We start from the raw sequence: 13456 nt of genomic DNA, 5'->3' as shown, positions 1-13456 counted from the left end.
GTACACCCTCCCTTTGCCCTCACTTCTTCCCTGGCAACTCCAGGGACTGCCATTTTTGGCTTTTCCTTGCTTCCCAAGCCTGTGTTTACACAGAACAGTTTCCCTTTCCCTCATTTCTTTGAACATCATATACTTCCATGCATGACATTGGTTCCCACATGCTGACTTGGGATGACCTCTCGACCTCTGATAAGAGGTGATGGGTGGGGGCAGATGGATGACATACTTTGCAAAATACTGGCTCTGACTTCCTGGATGAACTGTGGGGTTCATCTCTCTAACTCAAGAGGTCTTTATCTTTTGTCTTAGCCTTGTTATTTTTCCTGCTCTGATTAGCATTCTTTGTAAGCGGGCTACTCAAGGGCGGGGGGTGTTTTGAACTCTCTTTTGCAGAAAGACTTACTGACTCCTTTGAGTCCAAGCTGAGGAGACTCCCTCACTATGGGGCATAAGAAACTTCCTGTGTAACACCTTTCAGGAACCCTGGCATTACTCGTAGGTCACCTCAAGCGCAATAGGCTATGAGCTACACTTTCAAGTGTTGCACAATCCTCACCACAGCCGTATGGACTATGATTACTACTTAATGGATAAAGAAATGAAGGGTCAGACCAAGAAGTCTGTGTGGTCACCACTGTATTTTTAGCTTCCTGAGGACACTCCTCAGGGCTTTTTGACCAGTGTCTGAAATACCTCCTTTCCATGACCCCTTATAAATCAACTAGATGGTGAAAATATTCACTTTTAGTTTCTGGGAGAATGAGCCTGGAATCAGCAGCCTGGGAAGAGGCCCTGGGCAGAGTCATTTAAAAACTTTCACTTGTAGGGAGTTGTTAAAGCAAGTGATATTAATATCTGTCCTATTTTCACAGTTACAGGAGAATTGGAAAGTAAATGAGAGGTGTTTTTCTCTTTTTTATCTTCCAGAGAGCAAACAAGCTTAGAGCCCCAGAAGTTAGATATTTCTTGCCCTCAGGGGGAAATTACCAGTTCTTTGTTTTTGAAAATCTAGATTCACTGAAGGGATAGATCATCTGAGAGGGAGGAGGCCCCAAGGACTGGAGGAAATAGATGTGACTTGACCCTGGAAGGAGAGAGATGGATTTCCTCACTACCATCCTTAGATGGCTGTACCCCAGAAGGGAATGGCAGCAAAAATGCCGGAAAAATCTGTACTAGGTCCCAGCCACAGCAGAAGACTCTGTGCCTGAGCTTGGCAAGAGGCGGTGGAAATGTTTGCCTTCAGATGGCCTGTGTATGTGTGTGTGTCTTGGATGTTAAGCATCTCAAAGACAGTCATGAAGGTCTGAAGGCAAGTTGCCTCTTTCCCTGATGTTAGGGGCTGGATGTGTCCTCTGGGACTATTGAATAACCCGCTAGAGAGAGTGAGGGCCTCCCTAAATATGTCTGAAATTTAGTTTATCAACATTGATTAGTGAGGGGCTTAGCACCAGAGTAAAACTGATTTAGAACAAATTTTAAAAGGTGACATTTTCTTGCTTCTGAGTGTCAAGTATATCTACACCCATTAGACATCTATCAATACAACTCAGCCATTATCATTTGATTTTATTATTCTTTACAGATGCAAACTTTGTTCTGCAATTGAGGGCTGAGGGACTGGGAAAAGAAGGAAGGGTAGAGGATATTGTAAAGGAAAACAGATGGAAAACAAGTAGGGAAGGAGAAGTGAGTGCATTTCAGGAGGACAGGTACGGGAGGATGAGCAGGCTTGCTGACAGACTGTGAGTTGTGGGCAGAACTGTGTAATGCGGTGGTTGTGTATAGCCTGTGTGCAGTAATGACTAGGGATACTTACAATGGGTGGGATAAGAAATTGGAAAGACAGTAGTCTTGGTACCATTTTCTGATTCTAGAAGAGGTGGAGAATTCCCATCATTGTTCAGGGCCAAAATTTCTAGGTCGCTCATGATCTATTTGTTGAGAGAGATGGTAGTTATGCCTGGCCACTGGCCAAAAGCACAGTGCTGTAGCTTCACTAATGCCTCCAGGCTCTCGATGAATAAGAAACGGGAAGAAAAAGGTAACATTTTATAGAGAAGTTGCTCTGCTTTGGGGTTCCTGCCTAGTTCACTCTTTCTTATTTTGGAACAGATCCCATTCACAGCATTTGCTGAAGGGATGAGCTATGGACCTCATGATACAGCTGCCTCTCCTGTTTCCTACCTCTTGTTCCAGAGATACATCTAATTTGTCAGAGACAAACCATGTTCTCTGTCTTGTGAGTCTGGTGTCCAAGACACAGGGTGTGTACCCATAGGGTGGTGCATGCTTGAATGCAGAAATCACAAGGCAAGCACTAGGGCAGGGGCAGGGTCCATTTTCAGCCATGTGCTTTAATAAGTAGAGAAAGCTGGCTCTCAAAGGTAAGCAGGTGAGGGTAAGGGGTTAGTAGAAAGAAGCAGGGAAGAGAGTCCAAGTGACTTCAGCGAGAAAGTGAGAGAAGCAGAGTGGACTTCTGAGTTCCTGGGTAGTCAAAAAACCTTTCCTTGAGCTTTTTTCACATCCTTCCAGTTGTCCTCCTTGAGCAGGCATCTGTTGTTTGCAATCTCTGATGAAGAGGAAAAGCTGTCATTTAATGACTGGGCTTTATAAATAGGAGACCTACTGAATATGGCTGGCTCTGTCCCAGGCCTCTTCAGATATACAGAGAAATCATATTTGTGAGATACTCTAATCCCATGGAAGATAAATGTTTATTAAACCAAATTTTGATGCCAGTCACTGTGCCAGATGCTTTACAAATCTCTTTCATGTAATCCTTACAAAAAAAAAATCTTTCACTTTACATAAAAACTCAGGATTCAAAATTATATTATTTTTTAATTCTCTCATGCTCTCTCATCTGACTTATTTAAACTGGAATATTGAAATTTTTCTCTCCCCATGGTGTTGCTTTAAAATTTTACACAGTTTCCTAGCCTTGATAAGTAAGTAGGGGCTATTTTTTGAACTTAGAAATATTATGCATGATTTTCTGGAAGCTTATGAATAATTTTTATTTGTATTTCTAATTTGAGACTTGAAGACTCTGAAGCTGTTCTATATTGTTGAAATCAAGGAGATTCAGAAGACACTGAAGGAATCTGGGTGAATTCGGGTGGAATGCAGAGTAATTATTCTGGAGAGCCCAATAATTCCTTCCAGTGGATTATTAGCTGAGTAACTCTCAGGAGCCACTTGGCTGGCCATGATTATGTAACTTAAGAAATTACTGGAGGAGTGTAAGACATTACTTATGAGACTTAAAATTTAGAGAGAAAAAATTACCTTGGAATCTGCCTTGAGGACATTCTGAATAGTTTCCAGGCACACCATACTGTTCTTTACTGATTGATGTTCTGTTTAGTTAAATCCTGCTGTTTTGCAGTTTCAGTGCCATCCTATAACTTCATAGAAATTCCTAGAGGCAAAATTAGCATCTGTCCCTATTCTCTATCACCTTAAAGAATTATTGCTAAGATAATGTTTTAGAAAATTATGAGATGCTTATATCTGTCTATCAATCAGTACTTCTTCCTCCAATTCTTAAGGATATTTTAGGAAATTTTTAAGGACAATTTAGATGGATCTTAAATGAGGGATAAAATTACAGCACAGGGATAAAAATACAGACTTTGTATTTTCCAGGGAGAAAATTGTGAGTTGAGCTTCTTCACTTTGATGCAAACTCTAAAGCCTGGTTCCTATGGTTTTTGATCACACAGCATGAAGGGGGAGACCTACTCAGTTAAGTAGAGCTATAAATGACCATTTTAAGGGATGCTCATGAAATGCAGGGCTTTCCGTTTATTATAAATTACCCAACAGGTTTTCAGTTGGAACCCCCCTGAGAGAGATCCACTTTCCCATCAGATTTTCATTAAGATCTATTTTCCCTGAACCCTTGTCTGTTACTCTGCTCATGGAATGTCTTGAGAATCAATCATTCCATTTTATTTGCCTGAATGTCAGGCAACTATAAAAACATACAACCAAAGGTTTGTGATCATAGCAAGCACACCTGATATTTGTTTTTGTGTAGAGATGGCTTTCCCACTTCAGTGAGAGATGTGAAGACTGGAAGTTGGCTTAGTTTCTAGTAAGTACAGGCTCTGTTGTTTAATGATTATTTTTCATAAATTTCTTCTAGGATCAGAATCACTCCCATGATGCACTGTAGTACCAATCTCTGAAAGTAAATGCTGTGTAGGTACTAATAACTGAATGTGCTAGTCTCTCATTCCTAACACTTCCCTAACTCTTCTTCATTGGGATATACTTAATCATGGATGGGAACTCTGAATAAGGTTCAAATTTTCACATGATATACTTGAAAATTGGGACTGTCTTTCCTTTCGCAAGATTCCTAACACCCTTTGGCCTCTGAGACTGAAGGGCAAAAATTTTATCCATTTCCCTTTTCCTGCTGTTATAACTAAAATCGATTCAAGTATTTGCCAAGTATAATTTAGGCTTTCTGGTTAAAGGCCAAGTTTTCACACTAAGCATTATGAATTTGCAATGAATTCATAACATTTAGTATTCATGGTAATAACACTGATCATTATGAAAAGATTTAATATTCATGAGGGTTACACTGCTATTTTCTCAGGTGCCATGATAATTTTTAATAATAATTCAGCGTTTCTTCATGGGCAGTTGGAATAATAGAGTGGCAGAACATTAATACAAATTTTAAAACTTGATCTTCCATGAGAGCATTTGATTGGTATTACTCTGTATTCTTAAAACAAGCTGCCTCTGTTAAATGATTCTGAAAAGTCAAACAGATCCCTCCATTGAGTGCAAGCTGGTGACTGGTCTCGTTCATAGTGTAAAGGGCAAGGAAAACAAAAATATCTGCAAGTCCATTTTTGGGGAGTGGGAAGTACTTTTAGTATTTGTGTCATCCTTGGCCTTTGTGTCCTTAAATTTGCTTTTTACTAATGCATACACTTCAGAGTATTTTTTTTCCAGTACACCATCTGTTTCTTTGCAATTGGGGATGGTTGAATAATTTCCTGAGGAATTGCTGACAAGATGTGGCCCAGGAACAGCAATCCAGCAGGACCAGATTTCTCATTAAAATCGCTAAACTCAGCTGTGTTGTAGCAAGCACTTGATATAAGGTGGTCACCCCAGGCTGGCGAAGGTCAGTGACCAGCAGCTACCCATTAAAAAAAATAGAGCAGTGAAATCTGTATACACATTGTAAATGGTCCCATGTACAGGACCATTTAGATAGGAAAGTGTCACTTGTCCAAAGGGAATTTTTTTTTTGTCACTTCAGTAGTAGTGCCCATCCTTGTTTACCTTCACATAGTTACTGTTTCTCTCTCTGAGAAGAGTTGGGGGTCAGGCTTCTTACATCACACCTATTTTATCTCAGACTTTTGTCTTTTCATTTCTCTGTACAAAGATGAACAGAGATATTTGCTTTCCTGGAATTTTCCATGATTCTTTTAGCAGAGCCTGACCCTCTTCCCCAGTTGCAGGAAGCATCTAGAATCAGCAAGAGTCCCAGGCAGGGTAGATTGAGATACGAACTTTACCTATATCACCTCAATGCCCACAGTAACACTATGACTCAAATGTTATTTTTCTTATTTTACAGATGAGAAGACTGAGTCACAGAGCATTTAATAACTTGTCCCCAACCACACAGCTAATAAGTACTAGGCCAGGGATTTATACTCTATTGCTAGTTTTCTTTATCATTACAGAGCATATAGTCTCATAATCCTATATCCCTAGATTATGTGTGTCCCAAAAATGTATTCATACTCACCAGGACTGTTAAAAATAAAATTCTTGCTCCTCACCTCAGACTTACTGAATCAGAATTTCTGGGTTGGTGGGTGCCTGGAGTTTTTAACAAGCTCCCCTGGTAATTCTGATGCATACTAAAATATGAGAACTACTGTCCTACAGCATAATAAATGTTAGTTAATTAATTGGCTTATTAAATATTGAACAGTTAATGTCATTATAAAGCTAAGAGTAGAGTTGGATGAAATTAAAAGTAAAAATCTTAAGCTATGGTGGAGTTGAGGGCAGGGTTGAGGACCAACAGAAAGAGACCAAGGCAGGGACTCTCTTACATGGAATAAATCACAGTCAGGTCTTATTATCAAATTTTGGTACAGTTGTGATGATGACCTTCAGTTAAATGAATCCTGTCTGACTCCCTTGTTTCACATTTCAGCTGAATCAGTTGAAAGGTGGACTCAAACCTTCTGTCTGCCTTTTTGCTGCAGTTTTTTACTTCTCTGGCACAACCATGAGATTTTGCAGCTCTACGTTTTTTAGTATAGTGCTCTTAATGCAAGGACTTAAATAAGGAGGTCCTTATTTCAATTACATATTTAGCATGGTATATTGCTACTCACTTTCTTCACAAAAATTTGACTAAATTTGAGATGAAGTCTCTCAAGATATATCTTAAATTTGATTTTCCAATGAGCCCAACTTTAAAGTGAAAAAGCGACTATTTAATTTTTAAATTGTGTAACGCCCTGGATTGAGCTTGGTAAGGTCTGCAAAATAGAACTACTTTTGAATTTATCAATTTCTAGTAACAGATTTGAACTGGCTTAAAAAAGGAAGAGGAGGAGTATTTATTATAAAGGTACAGTGGTGTCTCAAGGAGCCCAAAGGCAGGAGTACTAAGAGGCCTTAGGATGCAACTGGAAACATGAACAGTAGTTCCCCAAACTTACTTTCTGTCTCCAAGGTTGCTCTATCACTCTGTATCATCATCTATTTCTTAGGCTAGTAGAAGGGGGCCAGATGCCCATCTCCTATATTCAGAAGGGCTCAGACTGTTTCTTAGATTGCATTTCCAATTACAGGGGTAAACAACCTAGTCACTCTAACTTGCATCAAGTACCATGGCTAAGCAGGTGTGTGTAGGATAAGGGGAAAGAGGAGGTGGAGGAAGTCAGACATCTAGTAGTGAAGAGGGAGTGGGAAGATATTACTAAAGTTAATTCTTCAAGAAATGAACAGAATGTGTTTTGCCAATGTTTAAATCTTGCTTTCTCTTCTCATGAAAGTGATGTGAGGGATAGAGATGGAGCAAGGGGTACAGGAAATGGCTTTGCAGAGAAAGTCCAGAATCTAAGGGGTCCTTCAGAATTTGGTAGCAGTTTTCCTCCTCCCCATTAAGATATCTTCTCCTGAGATTAAGCCGCACAAGATAAAAAACAAACAAAAACCATGGTTAGTTGTGAGAGGTATGTATTTAGATGTAACACATCCCACAATTAAATCTCCATAACAAAATATTTTATGCATAACTTTTTATGCATGACTTAATGTCATCATCTTGAAGTAATATTCATCAAGAACATGGAAAGAGTAGTAATGTTTCCAATTTGACATTGAATCCGGTGGTGAAAGTCCATGCCTATTTCATCTATAATGACATCTGGACTCAGGCTCTTTACAAAGTATTTGTTTAACAGAGAAGAAATAATATTTGATGGTAACTTCTCTCAGACATTTCCATAAATCTTAGTGGCCAATTCTCTTTATAGAGCAAAGATAGAAATTAATGCTGTAGCATTCTGATAATCCCAGCTGCTGGTCTCAAAATACCAGGACTTCTCTGGTATGTAGCCCTCATTTGGAGGGAGAGAAGTAGTGTATTTTGGGATAGCTTTAATGTCTTCCTTCAGCAAGTGTTTACTGCATATGTCACAGGTTAAACACTGGTGACCCATGGGCTGGACTTGTCCTGTAAGTGTGTATATATGTTTGGGGGTGGGGAATTGGAGAATATATTTATATCTACATAGAGAGGGTTTAAAAATGTGTAGTTAGTTGCCAACAAAGGTTATGAGATTTCATATAAAAATCCAGATTTCCAGCTGCACTTGAAAAATCACGAGATGTGTCAGCATTAAGTTTACATATCTACAAGGTAATTTTGGCTAGAATTCTGTATGAATAAAGCATTGGAATTAACTATGTTAACCATTTACAGAGAGAGCCTAACAGAATGATTGTAGTAGCCTTAGCTCTTGGTCTTTGTTCCACAGAGCTGAGTTATTGGCATTATTTAAGTTCATTATGTGACTCTTTTCTCACATTTGTCTCATCTAAACAGAGATGTTTTGGCAGGGAGTTGGCTTGAGCTCAAAATGTAGTCATAAATTCATAAAATTGCCTCCTCTTTCTACATTTGGTAGCCTCCCAAATAATTATGATGGAGTAAATCTTTCTTCCTAAATCTTTGTAGTAGGGTAATGTAGGAAGTTTGTGGAAAGAGGTACATGCACAGATTGGTGGTTGAATGTGTCAGATTTTAATATTTGGAGGCCTCAGCCATGATCCTCACATCTTCTCTGCCTGCTAGAAAGTTGCCCATATTCCTGAAATTTGACAGGGGTGTTAGCTTAAAATGGACCATTTTACAGATCCCTCGAATAATTTGCTAAACCCACCCTGGGTTCCAGAGGAATTTAAGTTCTCCCCCCTCAGTAAAGTATTTCCTGTCTCCATCAACACAGACTGAATTCACCCTAGTATACTCTATTGTACTCCTTATTTTATCAGTACTTCCTAAACTGTAATGGATTGAATTGCATCTCCACTCCCCCAATTCATATATTGAAATCCTAACTTCCAATATGGCTGCATTTTGAGATAAGTATTTTAGGAGGTAATTAAGGTTGAATGAAGTAACAAGGATAGTACCCTAATCTGGCAGAACTGATGGCCAAGTAAGAAGAGGAAGATCTCCACCACCCGCCCTCCCAGCCTTACTCTATCTCTCCCTTCCTTCCGCCTCTGCCATATGGGACAGGCAGCCATCTTCAAGCCAGGAGGGGAGCCTTACCAGAAACTGACCATGCTGGCACCCTGATCTCATATTTCCAGCTTTTAGAACTGTGAGAAAATAAATTCCTCCTGGTAAGGCACTCAGCCTGTGGCAGCCCAAGCAGACTGAGACACAAACCATGTTCAAAAGAACATTGGATGTTAATGGGCATTCCAGCAGGGGAAAGAGTGGATGGTCAAGTAACTTTAGAAGGTACTAAATTAACTTAAGAGGATTCTTTAACATATGAGTTCTCAGACCTTTAATTGTTAATGTGCATTATCAGTCTCCAAAGGGAGGTATTTTATGCAAGATTTTCTAAACTTATTTAACTATGGGACACTTTTCTCAAGGAACACATTTTACTATCTTGAACAAAATGAATCTTCTACATGGCACAATTTAGAAAATGTATTTATATGAATCTGACAATTTAAAATTGGCTTATGATACCTCTTAGTTTAATTGTGCACTTATCTATCTATCCATCCATTTACTTAAAATTTTCAGTCCACAACAATTTAATCAGGGCCTACTGAGTGTCAAGAACTGTCAAGCACTGTCCCAACTCTATGTCACTTAATCAGCCTAACAACCACATGATTACCATTTTACAGGTGATGAAACAAAGGCTCAAAGTCATTAACTCAAAATTATTATTAGCAGAGAATATGAGTTGGTCTCAATTTTAATTCTGTGCTTTTGCTTTTTTCATCCCTCCCTCCCCTGCACACGCAAACCCGTACAGATAGAGATATTGTGACTCAGAGATCACATAGTTATTTGAATGATGGTTTCAGTTTCACGCCCTAGCTTAGCTGACTCTAAGGCCTGTGTGCTTTCCACTAGAACATGTGTGTTCTAGGCCAGAGAATTTGCATGAACAAACTGTGGAGATGGAAAAGTACAGGATACGTTTAGGGACTAACCTATTTGGCACAAACATGGTTTGTGGAAGGAAGAAGGGTGGCAGGTGGAACTGGCATTCTGGGACTAGATTGAGCAATTTGTGAAAGCACAGGTATTAGTTAACTTAGCAGCAACAAACAAGTTGAAAATTTCAGTGACTTACTACAAGAGATCTTTATTTATTGCTCATGTTATTGGAGGGCTGCAGGCTGTCTGTGACTCTGTTGGGTTTGGCTCTGTGTGGCTTGGTTTGACTTAGCTGCATGTTATCTTCTTGGGTATGGACCCAAGCTAAAGGAGGAGCCACTGTATGTGATATGTTTTTCTTATGGTAGGGGCCTAATATTAAAGGTCTTAGCATTGTCTCTTAAGTTCTCTGTTTAGAACTGGCATGCTGCCTCTTTCACCACATTCCATTGGTTAAAGCAGTCACATGACCAACTTGTAAGTAGAGTTTCATGTTTTGAATCACAGGCAGAGGGTGTGGATAGATTATGTTTTTATAGGGAAGGAGTGAAATATTGAAACAATAATTTACTGTATGATTCTTTACAGTTTTCAGACCTCTTCAGAATTAAGGCTTAACTTTAAATCTTTACTGTCACTGAAAGACAACTCTTGACATATTTATTGGGAGGTAGAAATAATTCTTCTTGATATGAAAAAGTGGGTGTGAGCAATATGTGAGATAGAGGGGTATATTGTATAGATAAATTGTTTTCCACCCCAGATTATAATGGGCAGGCAAACTTTTGTGGCAGATTATGGCTCTTTGTCCCTTCATCACCTTGGTTTCTTCCCATTCTCGTCCTGGTGTGAAGGGGTTGTTTAAGCATAAAAAACCCTTTAGAGTTGCCATGGCATGCTCTCAGTGTTAGTGAGAGAGGAAGTGGGTTGTCTTATAGGAACTGCAGTCTAAAAACTGTGTGCAGCCTCACTTTACTAAGAGTAGCACAAGGATCTGCTTCTCGGTCCTTGGGCAAAAGGAGAGCAGCAAAATGAATGAGGATTTTGGGTTTAAACTGGAGGTTGAAGAGGAGCGAAAGAGACCAACAAGGGGAGATGTGTGGATATCTATGTGAGACAGACATATTAGGGACAGAAAATAAAAGTTTTGCATCATCCTATGGATTCTGAATTTATTAACAATCAGCCAAGAGTAAGACGGTTTCTTTTGGTGTTGCATGCCCTTCAAGGCACTGTGCTTAAAAATGTCAGGATAGTGCTGTCTAGGTTTTTGACCATGGACTCCAGGTGCGAGAAAGGAGGCAAAAAGGGAGAAGGATTGAGCAGCTCTGTGCAAAGTGGTAAAAATTGCAGGTCAGTCTGGATCAGTGATTAAGAACCTCTGGACTTTTGGTTAGGAACCCCCCTAGGAAAGGGACTGCTTGTCTGCCAGAATTTCAGCCTTTTGGTTCTGCCTCATTCCAGACTCTTCCACACATTTCTACTGAGACTAGAAGAACTGAGGTTTAAACAGCCTTTTGTGTCTTAGTGTCTTCTGTTGTCTGGGTCACTGGGGACCCTTTACCATTGTTAGTTAAAAGCTTGATAACTATGTTCTGTTATGATATAATTAAATATTTGATTAATTGCTTCAGCTTTATTCCACAGAGTATGCAGATTTCCTGAACCAAAGACTTTGATTCAGCACAGTGTCAAAAAACATGAAGATTTAAGGCTCATCCAAGCATCAACTCTGAGCTAGTGCAGACGCCCTGACTCTAGAGGCTGCTGAGTGATAGGATTAAACAAACATTTAAAAAGGGGGACTGCCGACACCACCGAATGAGAATAATCATCAAATGTATTAAGTATAGGGGAATTCAAGCTTATGTTTTTATATCTGTAATGTGTGCTGTGGCTCTTTTTTTTTTTTTGGTTTTCCATCTTAATGGAAGAAAACGAGTTTTAATCTGTAAGAGAGAGGTCAAAGTGTTAAATAAACTTGGATGTGGAGAAAGTCTTTCCTCTGTCACCAAACATTTACTAATATCATTTGTGTACGAGACACATAAAGAGTGAGATTGCTTTCAAGGTGCACATGTTCCACTAAGGGGATATGGACCTTTATAAAGTACATTCCGATATAGATAAATAATAATAAATGAAAAAATAGAGGGATTATGTTAATGTGGTAGAGAAAGGAGAAGGAAAGGAACGAGGTCAGAAAAAAACACACTACTAAAATGATTCTTAAAAAAAAGTCTCTAAAGAAAAACCAAGTGAATGGAGTGGGAAAAAGAAAGATGTATGGTTAACTAGTGTCATCTTCAAATGCACGTAATTGTGACTTACTGTAGCATTAGCTCTGAGGGGAATGTGCCACCTATAGGATGATTGGAGTTGAAGTAACTGCTCTGCTGCAGTTCCTGCTCTATGTGACCTTTATTACCTTCACCCATAAAACTATAATGGGGTAGCTACCTGAATACCTAAAATCCACGCTGTCTTTCATAGTGTGCATTTGCTCCTGGGAAGCTTTTGCTCAAGCCAGGACTATGTTTTTCCTTCTTTGTCATTTCAGCCAAGACCATGTGACTAGTTCTGGCCAATGGAATTCAAGTGGAATTGATGTGTGTCACTTATGAAGAGGCAGAGTGTCGTGTCCCTTCCCGTGCTCTTTCCTTGTGCTGTGTTGATGTTGATGATCATGACATCACAAGGGCATCCCTGTGAGCTGCTTGGTTTGCATTAGACTCAACATCAGCAAAAAATAAACTTTTCTTGTTTTGAGTCCCTGAGCTTTTAGGGCTGTGAATTGCAACTAACCTACCACCGGTAGTGTAAAAATGTAAACAATATCTACTCTACCTTTCACACGGCTGTTGAGAGTTTTAAACATGATAGACGTGGAAGGTATTGCAAAATTTCAAGTACTACAAAAACATCAGGTACAGTTATTGGAAAGAAAATAAGAACTAACCTATTGAAAATTAAATAGTGAATTTTATAAGAAATGTACTTCAGTCAGTTTGGAGCATGTTTTAAAAGATTACTGTTGCATGCTGTATCAGAACATCTTTAAATCTCAAGTGAGGTCTTTGTTTTGAGTGATATTAGATGCTATAAAATAACAATTTAATGAGATACTTTGAACATAAACTTGAGGTTCATCATTATGACATATAATCTGTATTCTTTTGTTTGCTTTTTAACAAAATGTGAGTTGGCTGTCTCAAAGGAGATGCAGTTTGAGATGGCAATAATTAAGAGCAGAAAAGAACTAGGTGAGAAGATTTGTAGGGGAAAAATGATGAATTGATAAGAAATATTTTAGGTACCAGTGATAGAAATTTTACTTGAAGCATCTTGAGCCAAAGAGGGACTTTACTGATAGGACACAACTGTAAGCGTGGTCAGGTTGCAGCTGGGCCTCAGGGATGGGCCAAAATGCCATTAGGTTCTTTCTCCTTTTTTCTGTATGTTACTTCATGTTCCTATTGGGCATGGCTTTTTCTTTTCAAGGCTGCTGAAACCTTCCTGGTTCCAACCCTAAACCATCAGTCACTGAGGCAGACACCACCTACAAACTCTTTTCCTCCAACGCCTGACATTCCAGGGAAGGGATTTACTGGGTTATTTGAGTGATGTGTCCATTCTTGGAGGGCATGAAGTCACTGACATGTTGGCATCTGGATTAGTCATGTGTATGAAGCAATAATTTACTAGAAAGGATTTCTACATGCAAATTTATCAGCTAAGAGAATTTTTAATGCA

Source organism: Pteronotus mesoamericanus, unplaced genomic scaffold (assembly GCF_021234165.1).
Source record: "Pteronotus mesoamericanus isolate MK-2021 breed Mesoamerican mustached bat unplaced genomic scaffold, CSHL_Meso_final contig_24, whole genome shotgun sequence".
Taxonomy (NCBI): domain Eukaryota; kingdom Metazoa; phylum Chordata; class Mammalia; order Chiroptera; family Mormoopidae; genus Pteronotus; species Pteronotus mesoamericanus.
The sequence above is the reverse complement of the archived record's forward strand: the minus strand, read 5'-3'. Positions refer to the sequence as shown.